Source organism: Megascapheus bottae, chromosome 5 (assembly GCF_031878675.1).
Source record: "Megascapheus bottae isolate mThoBot1 chromosome 5, mThoBot2.hap1, whole genome shotgun sequence".
Taxonomy (NCBI): domain Eukaryota; kingdom Metazoa; phylum Chordata; class Mammalia; order Rodentia; family Geomyidae; genus Megascapheus; species Megascapheus bottae.
Window position 1 is genome coordinate 81,375,549 of NC_143513.1, and position 18,627 is coordinate 81,394,175.

The following is an 18,627-nucleotide window of genomic DNA, read 5'->3' on the forward strand; positions in this document are numbered from 1 at the left end:
TTCTTCCTGCCTTTTGCTTCTTAGTCAGCAGAGAAGAACCAGATGCTAGTGGGTAATGCCCTGTTCCCACTACCTTGCTTTGCTATTGGACTCAATTGAAAATCAATGCCTGCTCTCTCACGATGACCTAGTTGCTGGTGATTGTTACGATTCTTATGACACCCTGTGTTGGCCAGTCCCTTTCACACTTAGTGGAGTGGCTGCTTCAGAATTATTTGGAGAAGGGGTCTTAGTCTTGCTTAGGGAGGCAGGGTGTTGGGTCCATGGGATCTTAGATCTTTGATTATGAGTTCTTCCATGCCTCTAGAGTGCCTGAACCAAGGGCGGAGTGCTATCTAGACTTAGGAGACCACCTAGGAGCCCCCCAAGAGGATACTTCCTTGGGCAGGAATTCTGTTTGGACTGCTTTTTAATATCCAATGGGAGATGACTCTCCACACCAGGGTCAGTGGCCAGACTACATTGTCAGGTTAACTCTTAATTTTCAATAAAAAATTACCACCAAGTTTAGAGGGAATTGCTATAGATTATTTTCTTTCAATTGAAGCTGTGGGAATGAGAAACCTTTAGATTTCATGGGTTTCTTCTAGTACATGTCTACTCTTGCCTTTTCTGGGGGTAGGTTTTTCCCTTGGACAGGGTTCATAACTTGCCTATCTCTGTATTCCCCAAAGTTAGCAAACGGTGTACTGTATAACTTATAAGAAAATATGCACTGTACACATTTAAATGTCTTCATGTTGATCTTCTTATACATCAAACTTGAACTGTATCTTGCAGAATTTTAATAGGTGGAGCGCATTTTAGACCAGAAGATGGTGGTAGAAGTGTGAGTCGAGTGAGACCTCAGAAAAATTTGGGGCAGGAAGGTACAGACCATTTTAGGAGGAGGAGTCTGTGTGACCAGAATTTGGAATGACGACGGGATGGGATGACAATGGCAGATAAGCTGTTAGCTGTCCGTCACATCACAAAATACAGAATTAAATTCTACAGAGAAAAAGGTTGATTCTGGCTCACGAACTGAGATGTTCCTGTCCAGGCTTGGTGAATTCATCCCTGTCCAGCCTCCGATGAGGGGGCTGGATGGTAATGGCAGGCAGGCAATGCTCGGAAGAAGAAAAATCACATACCTCCTGACTAGGATGTAAAAGAGGGTGAAGAGGGGTCCGGGATTCACAGTCCCCTTTGAAGGCACATCCCTGGTGACATAAAGCTTCACCTTGGCCCCCACCCCTTAAAGGTTCTACTGTCTCCCCATCGCTTCACTCAGGGGAACAAGCCTTCAACACAAGAACCTTCAGAGGTTCAGCCTCCGAGCTACAGCATAGGTTGAACTAGATAATAACATGAATGTGAAGACACTGGAACTGTGTCCAGACTAAAGTGACTGGAGATGGTACCTGTGTTCGGACAGAGAAGAACTCAAAATGGAGGCTGATAAGATATGTAGCTGAGGTGGTAGAGAAATGCAGGAGAGGTGGAGGAGGTGAGAGATGAGTCAGGAGGCTATGGCAACAGTCCAGACAAGAGGTGAGAAAAGATCTGAGTAAACATAGCAGCAGTGAGAATGGACAGGAGGGAACAGAACTGGGAGCGCAGCAGTGGTGCCCCTGCTGAAACCACTGGAGGTAAGATTCATGCACAGAATTCTAAAGTGACCACTTCTGGTTGGTTTGGACCATGTTGTTAAGTTCTGGCCAGTGAGCTGTGTGTAGAAATAGATAATTGAATTGCAGGTAGGGGCCCTCACAGGATGACCCCAATATTTGAGAAGCTGGCTGCTGCTCTGTTTGGTCTGCATCCTGACAAGAAGAGATGCTGAACAGAACCCCAGCCAGCCCATGATGAACTTACAGTATTAGCACGAAAGAAATTTCTTCATCCTAAGTCCCAGGAAGTGTGGGTTTCTGGTTATCACAGCTTAAACCTCGTCTATTTTGCCTCACAGAAAAGCTTCGTGAAAGTTGTCTAAGCATTGAAAGCAGTGGCCTCTTGAGCTGTTCAGCCTTGATTTCACTTACATGCCTTTCTCAACCTACCCTAACACCACGGAGAAGCAAGCACTGCCCAGGGGCCTCAGAGAATGTGCCCATGCAGCTATTATTGAAGAAGAATGTCAGTGAACCTGGACTCCCTGGACTCCCTCCAATAGAGCAAGTGCAGATGTTTGACCAGAAGCTCCTGGGGAATGGTGTCAGGGTGATGGTTTTCAGGGTCACAGCTGTGAGGAGCTACTGCCTCTGTGCAGAGCTACTGCCTCTCTAGCTCTTCTGCAGAGAGCTGGGGGACTTGTGCACCCTCAGAATGGGCTGGCTGTGAACCAGAGCCTGGGAACATTCTATACTAGCTCACTCAAGGAAAGAAAAGAGAGCAAGGGTTCTACAGTGAACCTCAGCAAGCCAGATGTTGTGCTGAATTGTTTAACAGACCATGTCAACCTTGCAGTCACCATTATAAAACTTCCATGCTAGTTGAAGTTTTAAAAGACAAATTTGATTTGTCACAGACCACTGGGCCTCTGGTTGGTCTGGGCCTCCTTCTAGAAGGGTCGGGCCTGTGTCTGAGAAGCCTAACTTTGAGAAGTCTCAGACAAGTTGAAGGTAAGATTCTGATGTGGTGTACAGCAAGGGATGAGGTGGGTACATGATGTGTGGGAGGAAGACATTTCAGTACCCTGACATCCATGATTGCCTCTGTGTTTTCTAGAACCTTCTGTAGCCTCAGTTACTCTGGTAAGCTGATGTTGAAATCTGCCTATCTAAAGAGAGTTGCTGACTGACCATAGCTTGGGGAGTGACCCATGCTGGTGCCTCTGTCCTCCTGGGGGGTCAGCGTTCTGAGCTGTAGGGGACGATAAAGGACTGAACCACAGCAGAGTGGAAGGCTGAGGGCTTGAACTTATCAGGCAGGAGTTCACCGCCCACCAGCTGAGGGTGAAGACTGCCATAAAAGAATACTTTCTTTAAGCAAACTCTCAAAATCCAGAATGTGTGAAACAAACATCAGTCAGTGTTAAAAAGTTGAATAACTGTCCCTGTACTTCGTATACGTTTGAAAGCAGAACAATGAAACCTGTTGCTATTGTTTTAGGATTGTGAGGAGGGGTAGGGAGGTGTGATTCTGATCAGAGTGTATCATAAGCAAATATTGTTATGTCAAAATGAAACTCTCCTTGGGCAATAAATAGATGCTAGTTAAAAGGCAGAAATGTAAGTTAAAAGGAGGAAGGATGAGAGAAAGGGGATAGGAAAGGGTCACAGAGGGGTAACTGTGATTAACAGACATTGTATTTGTGCATGGAAATATCACAATGAAGCCCATCACTTTTCAGAGTTCATATATGCCAATAAATGATTTAAACAGAAAAGGCTTAATAGCTAAACTTACTGAAATTCTAATCCAATTTGAACTTCTCAATAGCTGTTGTTTTTTTTGTTGTTGTTTTGTTTTGTTTTGTTTTTTGGTGGGTCATGGGCCTTGAACTGAGCCTGGGCGCTGTCCCTGAGCTCTTCAGCTCAAGGCTACCACCCTACCCTTGAGCCAAGCCCCACTTCCTGTTCTTTAGAGGTTAATTGGAGAGAAGAGTCTCAGGTCCTTTTGTGCCCAGGCTGGCTTTGAACCTTGATTCTCAGATCTCAGCCTCCTGAGTAGCTAGGATTACAGGCATAAGCCACCGCATCCGGCTTGCATAGCTTTTGAAAGTAGTGACTATTTACAAAACTTAGACTTCCCACCATGTAAGTCAGGAACACTAACTATGCAGAATATAGGTTACCCTAGCATTTGTAATTATAAGAGAAACAAACTTATTATTCAGATTCTGACTCAGATTTACAAGGTATTTGGAAGCTTTATAAGGCTGACCCTTGAGTCATCAATATATAACCTCATAACAAATACAATGTTTCTATATAGCTTTCAGAGTGGAGGAAAGAAGTCACATCAAAGGTTAGTTAGACAAAATTAAGGATATTTTATAGGGACACTGAGTCATCTCTACCTTGACTAGGAACAAAACCTACTCAGTAGGAATTAGTCAAATCTATATTGAATGCTTACTAAGTCTTTAGCTCGGTATTGGACATGAAACATCCATTGTCAAGGTGACCATATTTTCTAGGTAAAAACTGGTATTGTGAAAGATTTTACGTCACTTACTGGTGCTTAGAGACAGTCTGAGAGATGTAACATGAACTCCAAATAAAGAAAAAATATATAACTCATATATCCATCTAGAGAAAGAATATCTGAAATTATGAATGACCTAGGACAATAGATTTGCACGGTCATTTATTCAGCGCTTACTGGGGTAAGTACCATAATGTAAGCTGCAGTTCCTACTTCAAGGAACTCACCAGATGGCTATGCAAATTGAAAACACAAGGATGGATGTGAAATCAAAGTTCAATGTAGGAAGGAGGGAAAACTAAGTCTTGCCTGGGAGTCAGGAAAGGTTTCTCAAACTAGTGTGTTAGTTAAACAGGCAAAGTGACCAAGGGACATTCCAGACAAGAGATAAAATGTCCAATACATGGAGTATGAGAATATGCACAGATAAAGACAGGAAAATTCAATGTGATCAGAGTGGTGAGTGATTGTAGGATAGAGTGAATGGTGAAATGTAAGATAGTCAGATCTCTAGGAATTCTGTTTTCCAGGTTTGAATCTTAGATACTATTTTTGAAGCCAAGGGTTGTTAAGCCACGTTAGTGACAAACATGTTTCTTCAGATGCAAACCTAGGAAGTACAATATAGAAATCAGACCGGTGAGATTTGTTTTGGATGGGAGAGACTCACAAGCTTCTCCACGGCTTGAATTCTTTCCCTCTCTACTGGAAAGCTAAGAAGAATCTCCACAGTAGATTAAAAAAGTAATTTTCTTTATTGTTATTATGTGGGTGATGTACAGAATGATTACAATTGCATGAGTCAGGTAGTGAGTACTTTTCCTTTCATACAGTGTCTTCTGTTTCTCCATTCTCTCGTCTCTCCCTCCTGTCTCCACCTGCGAGTTCTGTAGTTCACTTTTTCTTTCTCTCTCTCTCTCCCTCCCTTCCTTCCTTCCTTCCTTCCTTCCTTCCTTCCTTCCTTCCTTCCTTCCTTCCTTCCTTCCTTCCTTCCTTCCTTCTTTCTTTCTTTCTGTCATGGGATATGAACTCTGGTGGCGCTGTCCCTGAGCTCTTCAGCTCAAGGCTACCGCCCTACCCCTGGAACCACAGCACCACTTCTACTTCCGGTTTTCTGGTGGTTAATTGGACATGAGTCTCACAGACATTAGTGTCTGGGCTGCTTTTGAACTGCCATCCTCAGATCTCAGCCTCCTGAGTAGCTAGGATTACAGGCGTGAGCCACCGCACCCGTCTTGGTTCACTTCCACTAAGGTTCATAAAGCTCCACTGCTGTACTCTTTCTCCCTTTCCCCTGAGTTCTGTGCCCTACCACTCAGCCTCACAAGGATACATAAGTGAACACATTGTCTATAAAGTAAAGAAGACAGAATTATCATTATTTTTTACAGTCCTGGGCTTGAGCTCAGGGCCTGAGCACTGTCCTTGGACTTTCTCAAGGCTAAAGCTCTACCTCTTGAGCCTCAGCACCACTTCCATCTTTTTTCTATGTATGTGTTACTGAGGAATCGAACCCGGGTCTTCGTGCATGCTAGACAAGCACTCTACCACTAGGCCACACTCCGGGCCCAGACAAAATTATTTTTAAAAATAAAAATTAGAAAAGGTCTTTTGTCCCCGTATCTTGGAGTTTGTTTCAGTAGGTATACTGTTTTGTATCGACACAGAGAGGCATGTGGCCACTGTGTTTCTTTCCTAAGCACATCCTCTTTTGGTCCTCTCTGTGTGTATCTAGAATCCACAGTACATTTTTCAAGCTTTAAGATTTGGGATGGATCTGGGCACCAGTGTCTCAGACCTGTAATCTTAGCTACTCAAGAGTTGAGATTTGAGGATCATGGTTCAAATCCAGCATGGTCAGGAAAGTGTATGAGACTTTAATCTCAGCCAAAAAGCCATAAGTGGAGGCGTGGCTCAAATGGTAGAGTGTGAGCCTGAAGCAAAAGAGTTAAGGAACAACACCTAACCCCTGAGTTTAAACCCTAGTATTGGGAGGGAAATTTGAGATAGATTCGATTTAATGAACAAAAAAATTGAAATAGACATTTGGAAAATTTACTCTTGATATTATATAAATGGTTGCTAATAAGAGAAGGTAGCCGACGTCAAGATGAAAGCGCATGATCCAGGTGAGATACAGTGAAAGAATGACAAATTGGAATAAGCATGCCACCAACATGCTGGACCATCTTCGTGAGCAGTAACATCTAATTGGGATTCACATCATTCCCACATTGTGAGATGTGACAGTGTTTAAACAGGGACACAGAATCATGGTAAGTGTTGAATGAAGGCATTATTGCAGGACTATAACCTTGTGCAGTCAGGATGAACTAGGAAAGTGAATAGTTCAGAAGGGGGATTTGGAGAACCAAGGAAATGTCATTAACCAACCTTTCTAACCCACCCCAGGTGGGCCAGTCCGATTACCGCAAGGAAATTCCGTTTTGGTTTATGTGGAAGTTTCCTTACATTATCATGGTTATTAAATATCGGCCATGACCAACTCAACTTTCAGCGTTTCTGATGGGACTGGAAGTATTCGCCTTCCAAGCATGAATTTGGTTCTTGTAGAAACCAGCCTCCCATCTGAGATAAATTAAAGATGTACACTGGAAACCATAAAATAATACTGATGTAACAACAGAGTTGTGACAACAAAACACACAAGTTAGAGTAAAATAAAAAAGGAAAATTTTGAACCAAATGGCAATGAAAGTACAGAAAATTTTACAGCAAAAAGTTAAAGTAGCATTGAGAGGAAAATGTTATTGTCTTCAGTGCTTATGATGGAAAAGTAGATAAATTTAAAGTCAAATACCTAAACTTCAAGAGTGACAAATAAAGGTGATATACACAAGAAAAAGTCACAGAAGTACTTGAATTCTCAACAGCATACAAGACCTGAGGAGACAAAGAGTCAACATCTTTCTCGATGAGAAGGACTATGATTCACACTATATGCCTGTTCAGGTTACCTATTGCCGCATTAGAGGATTCTGAATAGAGAGAATAAGGAGTCGGGAGTCGGAAGAGAGGAGGTCAAGGAGACAGGTCATCCTGTGGTAAAGTGTTTGATGCAGAGGCTCCAATAAAAGGGATTAAATTAGCACCTACAAAAGGTAGGTGGTTAGGCAGCTACTGGTGGCACAGGGGGTATAGCTCAGGGGTAGAGCATTTGACTGCAGATCAAGCGGTCCCTGGTTCAAATCCAGGTGCCCCCTCTCTGAGTGCTTCTTTTGCTCACAGGAACTATTGTTTATGTTCTACTCTATTTTTCTTTCATTCATTTAAATTATGATTCCTAGAACTGGAAAGCTACAAGTGAGCCTTGTGCAGCTGCAACATCTAACTCCTCTGTCTTCCTGCAGTCTGGTATCCTCCAGATTCTTGATTTCTGGCTCTCCTTCTTGTGTACATATCTAATGTATGCGAGGCAATTTTGTTCTTCAAGAGAAAGCAGGAGCTGTGATTGAGAATTCTTCTAGTCTTTTCCAGAGCGAATCAGACAGCTATAAATATCAGCAGACAATAAAAAAAAGTGTTATGGCTGATCTATGTCATCTCCATCCTCTCCTCATGACAGTGGTCGGGTGTACTGAAGCACCCTGTTATCTGTGTTGGGTGGACATTTCCACCTGTGAACTGCTTTCCTCCATGCCAGAGCCCACCGCATGCTTGCCTCCACCTTAAAGGTCAGCACCTGGCTCAGCTGTTCTCCCAGGAGGAAGAGGGATTCTGTAGGGCTGCTGCTGCAATTGGCAGTATGTGAACGGTGTGATATTGTGAGTGGGCAGCCATTCTGTCGTCTCTAGAGAGGAGCGGGCCACGCATGGCTAAATCAGAATGGCAATGAGAAGTGGATCCACTCAAGGTCAACTCTGGATGAATACAGAGGTGAGGAAAGATGGTAGTGCAGTCAAGTCTGGCCACTTCTATAAAGTTGTTCTGGAGCTATGATTCAAGTTTAGAGTTAATTGCTACAACACAGATGAAAGAGATTCATTAGGTGACTACTTGTGCCAGTGGGGGTATAGCTCAGGGGTAGAGCATTTGACTGCAGATCAAGAGGTCCCTGGTTCAAATCCAGGTGCCCCCTTTTTAATATTTACTTCGGTACATATGTTAATCAAATTCATCTTTGGGAGACCTCAATGAAGTCTGGAGGTCACCAATGGTTGGGACTTCTAGAAACAACCCTAAGAGATTCCTTCTCAGGATGGTATGAGGTAGAATCATATTAATGTTCCTTTCATTAGACCTGTCCTCAGGCCACCTTGCCCCTTTAATAACGTATACACAGTTGGTCTCAAAGTTGCCCTTAAGAGAGACCTTCCTGCTCCTTTGTCCCTCCCTTCTTGTTTTCTACTTCTGCCCAGGCCACTTTTACTATTGTTCCTTGTTGAAGACAAATTGGTTCTTGGCTGGTCAGCAAGTGCTGAGCTGGGAGGAAAGGGCTGAGATTCTGCTGAGAAGACAAGCTCAACACAGAGGTGAAGATCTGAAGGAGCTGAAAGTGTCAGGAGAGGTAGAGTCGAGTCACAGTATCGGCTCATGAAATGGCCACGTTGAGATGTCAGTACAGCACCATGCTCTGAATTAGGAAGATGCTTTCTTTTTTTCCCCCTTGCATGTTTAGCAGAAAAAGAAGACATTAATAGTTCCTGTGGGTGTTTGATTTTGATTCCAAGTAATGGAACGTCCAAAATGGCTCCTGCTCAAAAAAATTCAAAATCTACTATCTTAAGATTTCTTTTATTTTTCTCTTTAAACAAGCTACTGTTGAGAGCTAGAAAACGGTGACTCTGAAAACCTGGAAGGCAGCAAATATTCTTGAACTTGCAGAGTCATTTAAGGGAATTTTAGGCAAAAATGTAGAAAACAGGAGGAGTTTCTTACAGGCTGTCTTTAATAAGATGCTACAAGAACATTCTGAGCTACAATGAGTGTCTGTGCACTTTGTTTGCATGGAGGTATGGAAATAGGAGAGTTTTGTCTTTTAAGCTCATCGATCTCTGAAGAAGTCTCACCAGAACGTACTATAGTTCATAAGGTCTTGGATTCGGATTGTATGAGTCTTTGGGGGATGAGGAAGTTATTTATTGGTCCAAGTTCTTCACTTATTTCTTTGTTGCTGTCATTTTTGGTGGTAGGACTTGAGCTCTGGGCCTGAGTGCTGTCCCTGAGCTTCTTTTCTTTTTTTTTTGCTCAAAACTAGCACTCTACCGCTCTGAACCACTATGCCACTTCCAGTTTTCTAGTGGCTAATTGGAGATAAGAGTCTCATGAACTTTCTTGCCCATTTTGAACTATGATCTTGAGATCTCAGCCTCTTGAGTATCTAGAATTACAAGCATGAGCTATCAGTGCTCAGCATTTATTCAGTTTTTAAAGCCTTTTTGTAAGAGTTGGAGCCTACTTCCCTGCCCTTGATTAGAGCCTGGTGCTGTGACTTACTCTCCTCAATGAGATGATAGCCCGTGACACTACGGGGGCTTGAAAACTGCTTGCCTAGTTGGGCTCACACTCTTGAATTTGTACAGTTACCATGAAAAGGTCCCCTGGCAGCTGCTAGTCCTCTATTAGATAACAATGAAGCAAGAGGAGAATTGTGTTTATTTAGGAGTATGGAGTGTCTGTAGCATGAAAAAGGATACATGAGACATGAACCTCTTGGGGATGGAAGGCTAACTTCATGGCCATAAAAGGTTTTTCTTACTGTGCCATGGGGCCTCATGCCCGTAGTCTTGGTTATTCAGGAGGCTGTGATCTGAGGGCTGAAGTTCAAAGTCAACTCAGGCAGGAAAGTCTATGAGACTCTGATCTCCAATTAACCACTAGAAAACCAGGAGTGGAGTTGTAGCTCAAAGTGGCAACATTCCAGCCTTGAGCAAAAGAGCTCAGGGACAGCACTCAGGCCCTGAGTTCAAGCCCCACAACTGACAAAACAAAGGTATTTCTAGTCAGTTGATGGTTGGCTTGCTACTTTCCCTAGGCTGAGAAAGAATTAAACTTATGATCTTATAATGCCGTTATGTCATGAATTGTTATGGTACTAGGTGAGCTATGAAGAAAATCTAGTCAGGTAAGCAGTAGTAGCTTAGGGATAGAGCATTTGACTGCAGACCATGAGGTTCTGGATTTATAGCCAAGTATTGCTGCTCATGTTGTGTTCCACTTCCAGATTTCCAATTTCCCTCTCTATCCGGCATTCTGCTTACTAATCACTGTCATCACTACCCTTCTTTGGATTGGGGTCACCTTTCTTGTCTGGTGACATACTTAGCTGACAACAGTGTCCTGTTGTAAACGATCTGTACCCATTTCAGGAACACTTAATGAGTCATGCTTCTTCCATTAGCACACAGCCACACAGACGTTTCCCAGGCTGGGACAGTGCATCACAATTACTGTCTGATCTGATTAAAAATACAGGGAACCCCTAGAAATTCTGGTTTAGCACCACTTAAGAAGAGTTTGGGAACTTTAGTTGTCAGAAGGCACATCTGCTAATATCCACCCTAAAATTCAATAATTCTCTGTTATTTTGCAACTGTATCATTGCTTTGCAATTGTATTATTCGGGAACTTATAATACCTTGTAATTGTAAACAATATTCAGTGTTAAACACCAAAGACATACAGGCTATTTCTCTTAGTATATAACTAAGAAAAATGTTAGGCTAAGATTCATCATAGACAATGGCCAACAGTCATTAGAATGTACAGGAATGGGACTGTGAGAAGGTGAATATGATGAGCTTTTAGCAGTGTACGAAGGTGACCAGACTGCTAGTGTGGTGTCAGGACATAAGTAAGGATGCATCTCCCTGCATTAAAGCTTAAATGTTGCTTACTTGGCAACATTGTTTGTGATAGATAATCACGGGATCATGATTTGAATTTAGATGTTCTCTACCTACTCTTATGTTTGCTTACTGACTTTGTCTCTTCTAAGCAGTTTTAATTTAAAGTCTGTTTTTGTCAGCCTTCCTACATGCTTTTATAGCCCATTTGCTTGGATATCTTGTTTCTATCCTTTCACATGAAACCTACATTTGTCTTTGACAGTTGGGTGTGTTTCTTGTGGGGGACAAGTAGTTGAGTCTTGCTCATTAATTCAGTTTGTGATTCTATATCCATTGATTTGAGAAAATCGAGACCATTCACATTTAGAGTTAATGTTGAAGGCCATATTGTATTTCCTGCCGTTTTTGGGGTACTTCTTTCCTATTCTTCCTTTGTTAAACCACTCATCACCTGGTATTATACTCCTTATTGTATTTTCTCACTTATGTTAGTATGTAGGATTCCTTTAAGTATACTTTGTAGTGCTCAGTTATTGGTCATGAATTATTTTAGCTTTTGTTAATTGTGTTAAGCTTTAATTTTTGCTTTGAGAATGAAAAACAGCTTTACTCAAAATCACTAATCTGAGTTGAAAATTATCTTCCATTGCTTTGATTATAAAATACTATTCCCTGCACATACGTGGAATGTATTTTGAGAAATCTGCTGCTGTTCTAATGGCCTAACATATTATATTTTGTTGCTTCTCCTTTGCATGTTTCAGTAGTTTTTGTTGGGTATATTGAGTGCTTGTGAACTATAATACATCCAAGATTGTTTCTCCTCCGAATGTTCCTGTTTGGGGTCCCTTCACTGTGGTGATGCTCTCTTAAGTTTAGGAAGCCTTCTATGATTTTATTGAATGGATTCTATTTGTCCTTAGTTTGTGTTTCTTCATCTCTACTCCTATCCATAGCTTTGGTCTTGTGATGGTCACCCAAAGGGCTTGCATATTCCATTCAGTTAGTGTTTTAGTTGCTTTTTGGGGGTTGGTCGTGGGACTTGAAATCTGGGCCTAGGAGCGGTCCCTGAACTCTCAAGCTCAAGGCTACCACCCTACCCTTTGAGCCACAGCGTCACTTCTGGTTTTCTGGTGGTTAATTGGAGAAAAGAGTCTCACGTTCTTAAGTGCCTGGGCTAGCTTTGAACCTTGATCCTCAGATCTCAGCCTCCTGAGTAGCTAGGATTACAGGAGTGAGCCACTGCACCTGGCTTTAGTTGCTTTTCAGTATCTTTTACTGATAGAGCTAGTTTCTCTGCTGTATCTGTTGGCAAAGATTTTAATTCCTTTTTAATATGTCTATATTTATTAAAGTTCTCTTCCATAGCCTGCAGTTTTATTTCATTCAGATATTTGTTTGAATTCCTTTGAACTCCATTAGTTGTTAAATATGAGAGCAAAGTTATGCCAACTAGCAGAGCAAATTCAGAATTAGATGCCTTCTATTTGCATAAAATTCTTGCCCAAACTTTCTAGTAGTTGTTTTAAGTATTTGGAAGAATTTGCCAAGGAAAAAATTTACCAGAAAAGTATTTTGAGTCTTTTTTGGTTGTAGTGTTATTACTATTTTTTTTCCAGTCCTGGGGCTTGGATTCAGGGCCTGAGCACTGTCCTTGGGCTTTTCGCTCAAGGCTAGTACTCTACTACTTGAGCCATTGCACCACTTCTGCCTTTTCTATGTATGTGGTACTGAGGAATCAAACCCGGGTCTTTGTGCATGCTAGGCAAGCACTTTTATCACTAGGCTGGTTCATCTATCACTGGTTTCTCAAAATGTATGTCTTCTTGCTCCTTCCTCATTGTTCTAGCATGGCTGATCTGATGGATTGCCAGGACTCCAGCTGATGGCTGTTCCAGCCCATACTCCATTCACTACCAGGCAATCAGAACCTCTCTGCTTTGTATTCTTTTCAAATCCCTACAAAGTATCTGATAAGAAGATTACTCTCTGAATCTCAAGTTTTACATGAACCAAAAAAATGTTCAGTAAGATGACATCAATGATGTAATGCCCATGTTTGACTAGAAACTACAGAAGAAAGAATAGGAGGCAGTCAGGGGTAAAGAGTGCTTCAGGATTTGGCCTAGTGGGAGAAACAGATGATGGAAACATTAGCAAGTACCCATTCAGGATGATGACAGATAGCATGAGACAGTGCAGGTTTAGGTTTAGTATATTTATGAGACATATGCATAGAAGTGGGGGTATAGCTCAGGGGTAGAGCATTTGACTGCAGATCAAGAGGTCCCTGGTTCAAATCCAGGTGCCCCCTTATAACAATTTTGGTAGCCTAGAACCTCCCTGTCAGGGTTATAGGGTGTCCTGGGGGGAAAACCTTATATGTAAAAAGGCCTCTTCAGGACTGAAGTCTGGCATCCCAGAAGTGTTGTTGAAGGAAGTCAGTCAGCTCCTACTACATAAAGCAGTAGAACTGACGAGAAATCATAGTCCTGGAATTCAGTAACAAGTGTTACAGAGTTAATCACATATGAGGGTGTAATTCAGGAGTCTTACAACTGCCTGCATAAACAATCCTTGGGTTGAGACTGCCACCTGAGAACCTTACTACTATACAGGCCACTTTGGTTTTGTGTGTGTGTGTGTGTGTGTGTGTGTGTGTGTGTGTGTTTCATGGTGCTTTGCCTCAGGTCCCTGGGCTTTTATACTCAAGCATTTAGTGCTCTATCACTTTAAGCCACAGCTCCACTTCTGGATTTTTGGTGGTTAATTGAAGATTAGAATCTCATGGACTCTCCTGCCCAGGTTGGCTTTGAGCAGTGATTCTCAGATCTCAGAGTAGCTGAGATTATAGGTGTGAGCTACCAGCTTATGGATCACATTTGACATTCACTGTCCTATGTCACACCCCAAGGATCATGGATTTATCTGATTACCACACATCTTTTTTCCCCAATGTAGTCCTCATTCTATGGTATTTTCATGGACTCCCTAACATTTATTCAGGGCCTAGGAAACTTACTACCTTTCCAAACCACCACCTGCAGATCTAATGTGCAGATCCACAGACTGGAGAGATGTCTTCAGACACAGACATTGAGTGTTTCTCAAAAGAAGTATCAAAGTGTTTGCAGAATATGTGCAAGCCACGGGTTCAATCCCAGCACTGTGGGGGGGGGGGGAGTCTAATTCGGATAGTTCCCCAAATTGCTGAATTGTGTTCTTTCTGTTCTGGTATCCAAGACATTTTCCTAAATAACATCAACTTTCATTATATCCATCTTGGCAAAAAAAAAAATCATGCCTGCACAATGAGTCAGCCAGAGAAAATGTTAGAGGACACACCATATGAATTCCATTTTTGGACTAAAAAAAAAGCAGGACAGTGATTTTTTTTTGCCAGTCCTGGGAAGTGAACTCAGGACCTAAGCACTGTCTTTGGGCTTTCCTCAAGGGCAGTGCTCTACCACTTGAGCCATAGCACCACTTCTGACTGTGGTATCACTGTATGTGGTACCAAGGAATTGAACCTGGGTCTTTGTGCATGCTAGGCAAGCACTCTAGCACTAGTCCAAACTCCTGGCCCCCGGGACAGACTATTTGACAGAACATAAAAGCAAAGTTGAACGTGCAGAAGTCCCTTCCTCGTATACTTGTGACATTATGTGACTCTTGGTTTTCAATGAACTACTCCACTAAGCATCTTTGTGGGCTAATGGGTCTCCATCCAACATTGTTTGCAGGTCAACAGCAATTTAATCAAAATTTCCCCTCTGTGTAAGGTGGGGAGGTGGGGGAGGGAAACAGAGATTGGTGTGAACTAAATTGAGCTTAATTATATTAGTCTTTTAAACAAAGTACATTAAATAAAGCCTAAGAGAATGTATTTTGAAAAAGCCTGTTCTCAGCTGACTTTCATGTCTTCTCATTAAATTTTTGTTAAACTAAAAAATAAAGAAGTGAGGCAGAGTCTTTTGAGAGTGAGGTTTTATAATGTATAGCATAAGGAAATAAGATATGGAATTCCTGCAGACATTTGTATAATGTATGTCAGTAGTTATCCTAGCTGTACTACTCTGACAGACTAAAGAATGGTGGGAAATGTGCAGACATGTAAGGAGGGGCTAGTGGGGGGCGGGAGTTGGGGACTAAACAAGGATCTTTGCAGATGAGGTTGTAGAGGAATTAGTGATGGTGTGTCAATTCTCTAGAGAAAAGCAGAAACTTCCAATATATAGAAAGAATGCTGGGTATGACTGGGAAGGTGAAAAGTACTTATGAGACACCAAGGCTGAAGAAGGGGGTATAGCTCAGGGGTAGAGCATTTGACTGCAGATCAAGAGGTCCCTGGTTCAAATCCAGGTGCCCCCTTCTGTGACTTTTTAAAATTAACTCATAGGAACTACCATTCTATTCTACTTTTCTTCCATTCATTACAGAAGTTAGGATCCCTTGATCTGGAAGGTACTTTTCATGCCTGTACAAGTGCCATATTTGCTTCTACTTTCTTCCTATATTTAGGTGTCTTTCAGAATTTCTTCATTTCTAGCTCCCTTCCCTATGCATACATGAAATAACTTCAACTTGATTGTCATACACAATACTTCTGGGCTTTTCCAGAATAGACCAGACACTCACACAGCAGACTTTCAATGAACAGACAGTACCACTTAACCTTATGTCATCTCCCTGTGCCTCCTTATTGGGGTACACTGGAGTGATGATCAGATCTTGGGAGACAAATCACATCATTAAGGTTATCTGTGTTGGGTGGACATTTCCTCCCGTGAACTGCCTTCTTCTATGCCAGAGTCCACCACACACTTGTCTCAGCCTCAAAGGCCAAAGCCTGGCTCAGCTGTTCTACCAGGAAGAAGAGGGATTCTCTAGGGTTGTTGCTGGAAATGCCAACCATGAGAACTGTGTGACACTGTGACTGACAGCCATTCTGTTGGCACTGGAGATGTGCAGGATAGGAGCCTAGGGAGGAGAGAGTGTAGGCCACTTGTGACTAAACCAAAATGTCAATGGGAAGTGGAGAGGGAGATGTGTCTGATGGTCTCATGTATAGACAGGCCTTAGGAATAAAGAGCTGAGGCGTTTTTACAGTCATGTTTGGCCACTTCTATAAAGTTGTATCACTTTGTGTTGTCCCATGAATGAAAGGGTTTAACTCAGCAATACTTAGTATGTAGGGGGTATAGCTCAGGGGTAGAGCATTTGACTGCAGATCAAGAGGTCCCTGGTTCAAATCCAGGTGCCCCCTTACTTCTACTTCATTTTGGTACCTACCGTAAGGACAGTCATCTTAGATAGGTCCTCAATAAATTTCAGAGGTTACCATTAGTTTAGGTTTCCAGAAACAATCTGAATACTTCCCTCTCAGGACTTCATGAGAGGTCACACATACCTTTTATTTGTACTCTCACTATAACAGGTCCACAGCTCACCCACAGCTCACTTTTGTCCCATGCTGACAGGTTAGACACGGTATGATCCAGGTATCCTGGTATGATCCATAGCCCATCACTGAGTGCTAAGCTGCATTTGTGAATTCCTACCTAGGACTGTGATTCCTATGCAGGAGGCTGTATTTGGGGTGTAAGGGCTGAAGCTGTGTTATAACGACAAGCACGCCATGGAAGGCAAGACTTGAGAAGAGGGCTGACGATGCTGGGAGAGGTGCTGTTGAATTAGATAGTTAATAGACAGTGTTGAAAACATGCCAGGAGTGGGCTTTGCTCTGAGTCAGGAAGGCGATTTGTTCCTTGCAGCAACAGGAAGATGAAGGCAGTTATAATGAGTGCCTGATTTTTATTCCAACTGACAGAAAGTTCCAGAAAGTTCTCTGCTAGGGAAAACTAAGACAACTATTGGGTTTTTTTCTCTTTTTAAAAATTGTTATTCTAATAGGTGATATACAGTTACAGTTACATAAGTCAGGTAACGAGTACATTTCTTTTTGGACAGCGTCACTCCTTCCCTTGATCTCTCCCAGTTTTTCCCTCCCATCCCCACGCACAAGTTGTATAGCTGAATTTTCCACATTGTGTCATGAGTACTACCGCTGCATTTGTTCACGTTGTCCCTCCATTTCTGTGTCTCCATCTTGCCCTCCTGAAGCTAATATAAATGAGCAAACAAGGCAAAAATAAAAAACAACAAAAAATGTCTTGAGAAAACTACTATTGAAAGTTGAAAAATGTGACTGATAACATGGAAAGCAGAAAATATTCTTGAATTTACAGAACTGGTAAAGGATATCTTAGGTTAAAATATGTGGGTTACATGAACAATTTATTACAAACTGACTTTGACAAGATGCTATAAGAATGTTGTGAGTTGTACTAAGAGCTGACTTGTTTTATGTTTTTATGGAATTCAGAGGCAATAGAAATAGTCCAGAAATTGAGTGGTTGGAAAAATGAAAGCAGTCTCTCCAAAATGAACCAGGTGCCGTTGATACATTACTCTAGGCAAAAGAAAAAAATGTGTTCTGTTAGCAGGAAAGTATTAGAAAACAACCCAAAGAAAATGTGGTCTGGATATTTTATTAGATCCACTAAAATAAGCAACAATTATTTGCTTAGCATATCCTCTCAGATAGAAAAAAAAAGATAGTTCTTAGGAAGATGAAGGCTTGGGTCCTAGAAAGCCTGTTTATCTAAATATGTAAATTAGATGTACAGCATTGTTAAAAAGAAATTTGAAGCCAGGTTCCAGTGGTTCATATTTATAACTAGCTATTCATGGGGACTGAGATCTGACGATTGTGCTTCGAATCTACAGACAAATATGAAAGACTTGTAACTCCAAATTATCAGCAGAAAGTTTAATACGGAGGTATGTTTCAAGTAGTAGAGCACCAAACGAGTATATAAAGTGAGAGTATATAAAGAGAAGTGAGAGTGTGAGTCCGTAAGATCTGGCACACACAGATGGACAATGATGAACAACAAATGAATTTTAGAGGTGAAGCTCAGCATTAGACAGGACAAAGGTTTGAGCGCCATACCTGGATAGCAGCACTGGGTTTAACGAAGGGATATTCTCTGCATGGGGACTCATTTTTACCCCCGTGTCACTGAGGTTTGGGTGGTTTGTTATGTCCTGTGATTGTGAAAAGGCTGGAAAATAGAGGAATTGGTGTCCAGAAGTGGATTCAGTTGGAGCCAAGCTAATCAAGGCAAATGACCACTGTCCTTTGTGCTTGAAGGTCTGTGAGCCGGTTTCCATGACTACGTGCACTTCCCATTGTGTCCTATTTTGAATATAAATGTTCATCTCAGTAGGTCTGTGCACTTCCTCTGTAAAGGGAATATAGAAGAGACAGAAGTTTTGTCTTTTTAGGGTCAGGGAACTTCACCGGGATTTAATGTAGTTCACAAGGGCTTGGATTCTGACTGGAGGAGGCTTTAGGGAATCCTGGCGTAAACAAGTATTTTTTGCATGTGGCTCTGACCAGGAAGGCAGAATATGGTAGGAAAAACTGTTGGTCCCATGAGGCTGGGGGTTTGTCCTAGTGGTAGAGTGCTTGCCTAGCATGCACGAAGACTGGGGTTTGATTCCTCAGTACCACAAATATTGAAAAAAGCTGGAAGTGGTGCTGAGGCTCAAGTGGTAGAGCTCTAGCCTTGAGAAAGTCCAAGGACAGTGCTCAGGCCCTGAGCTCAAGCCCAGGACTGGC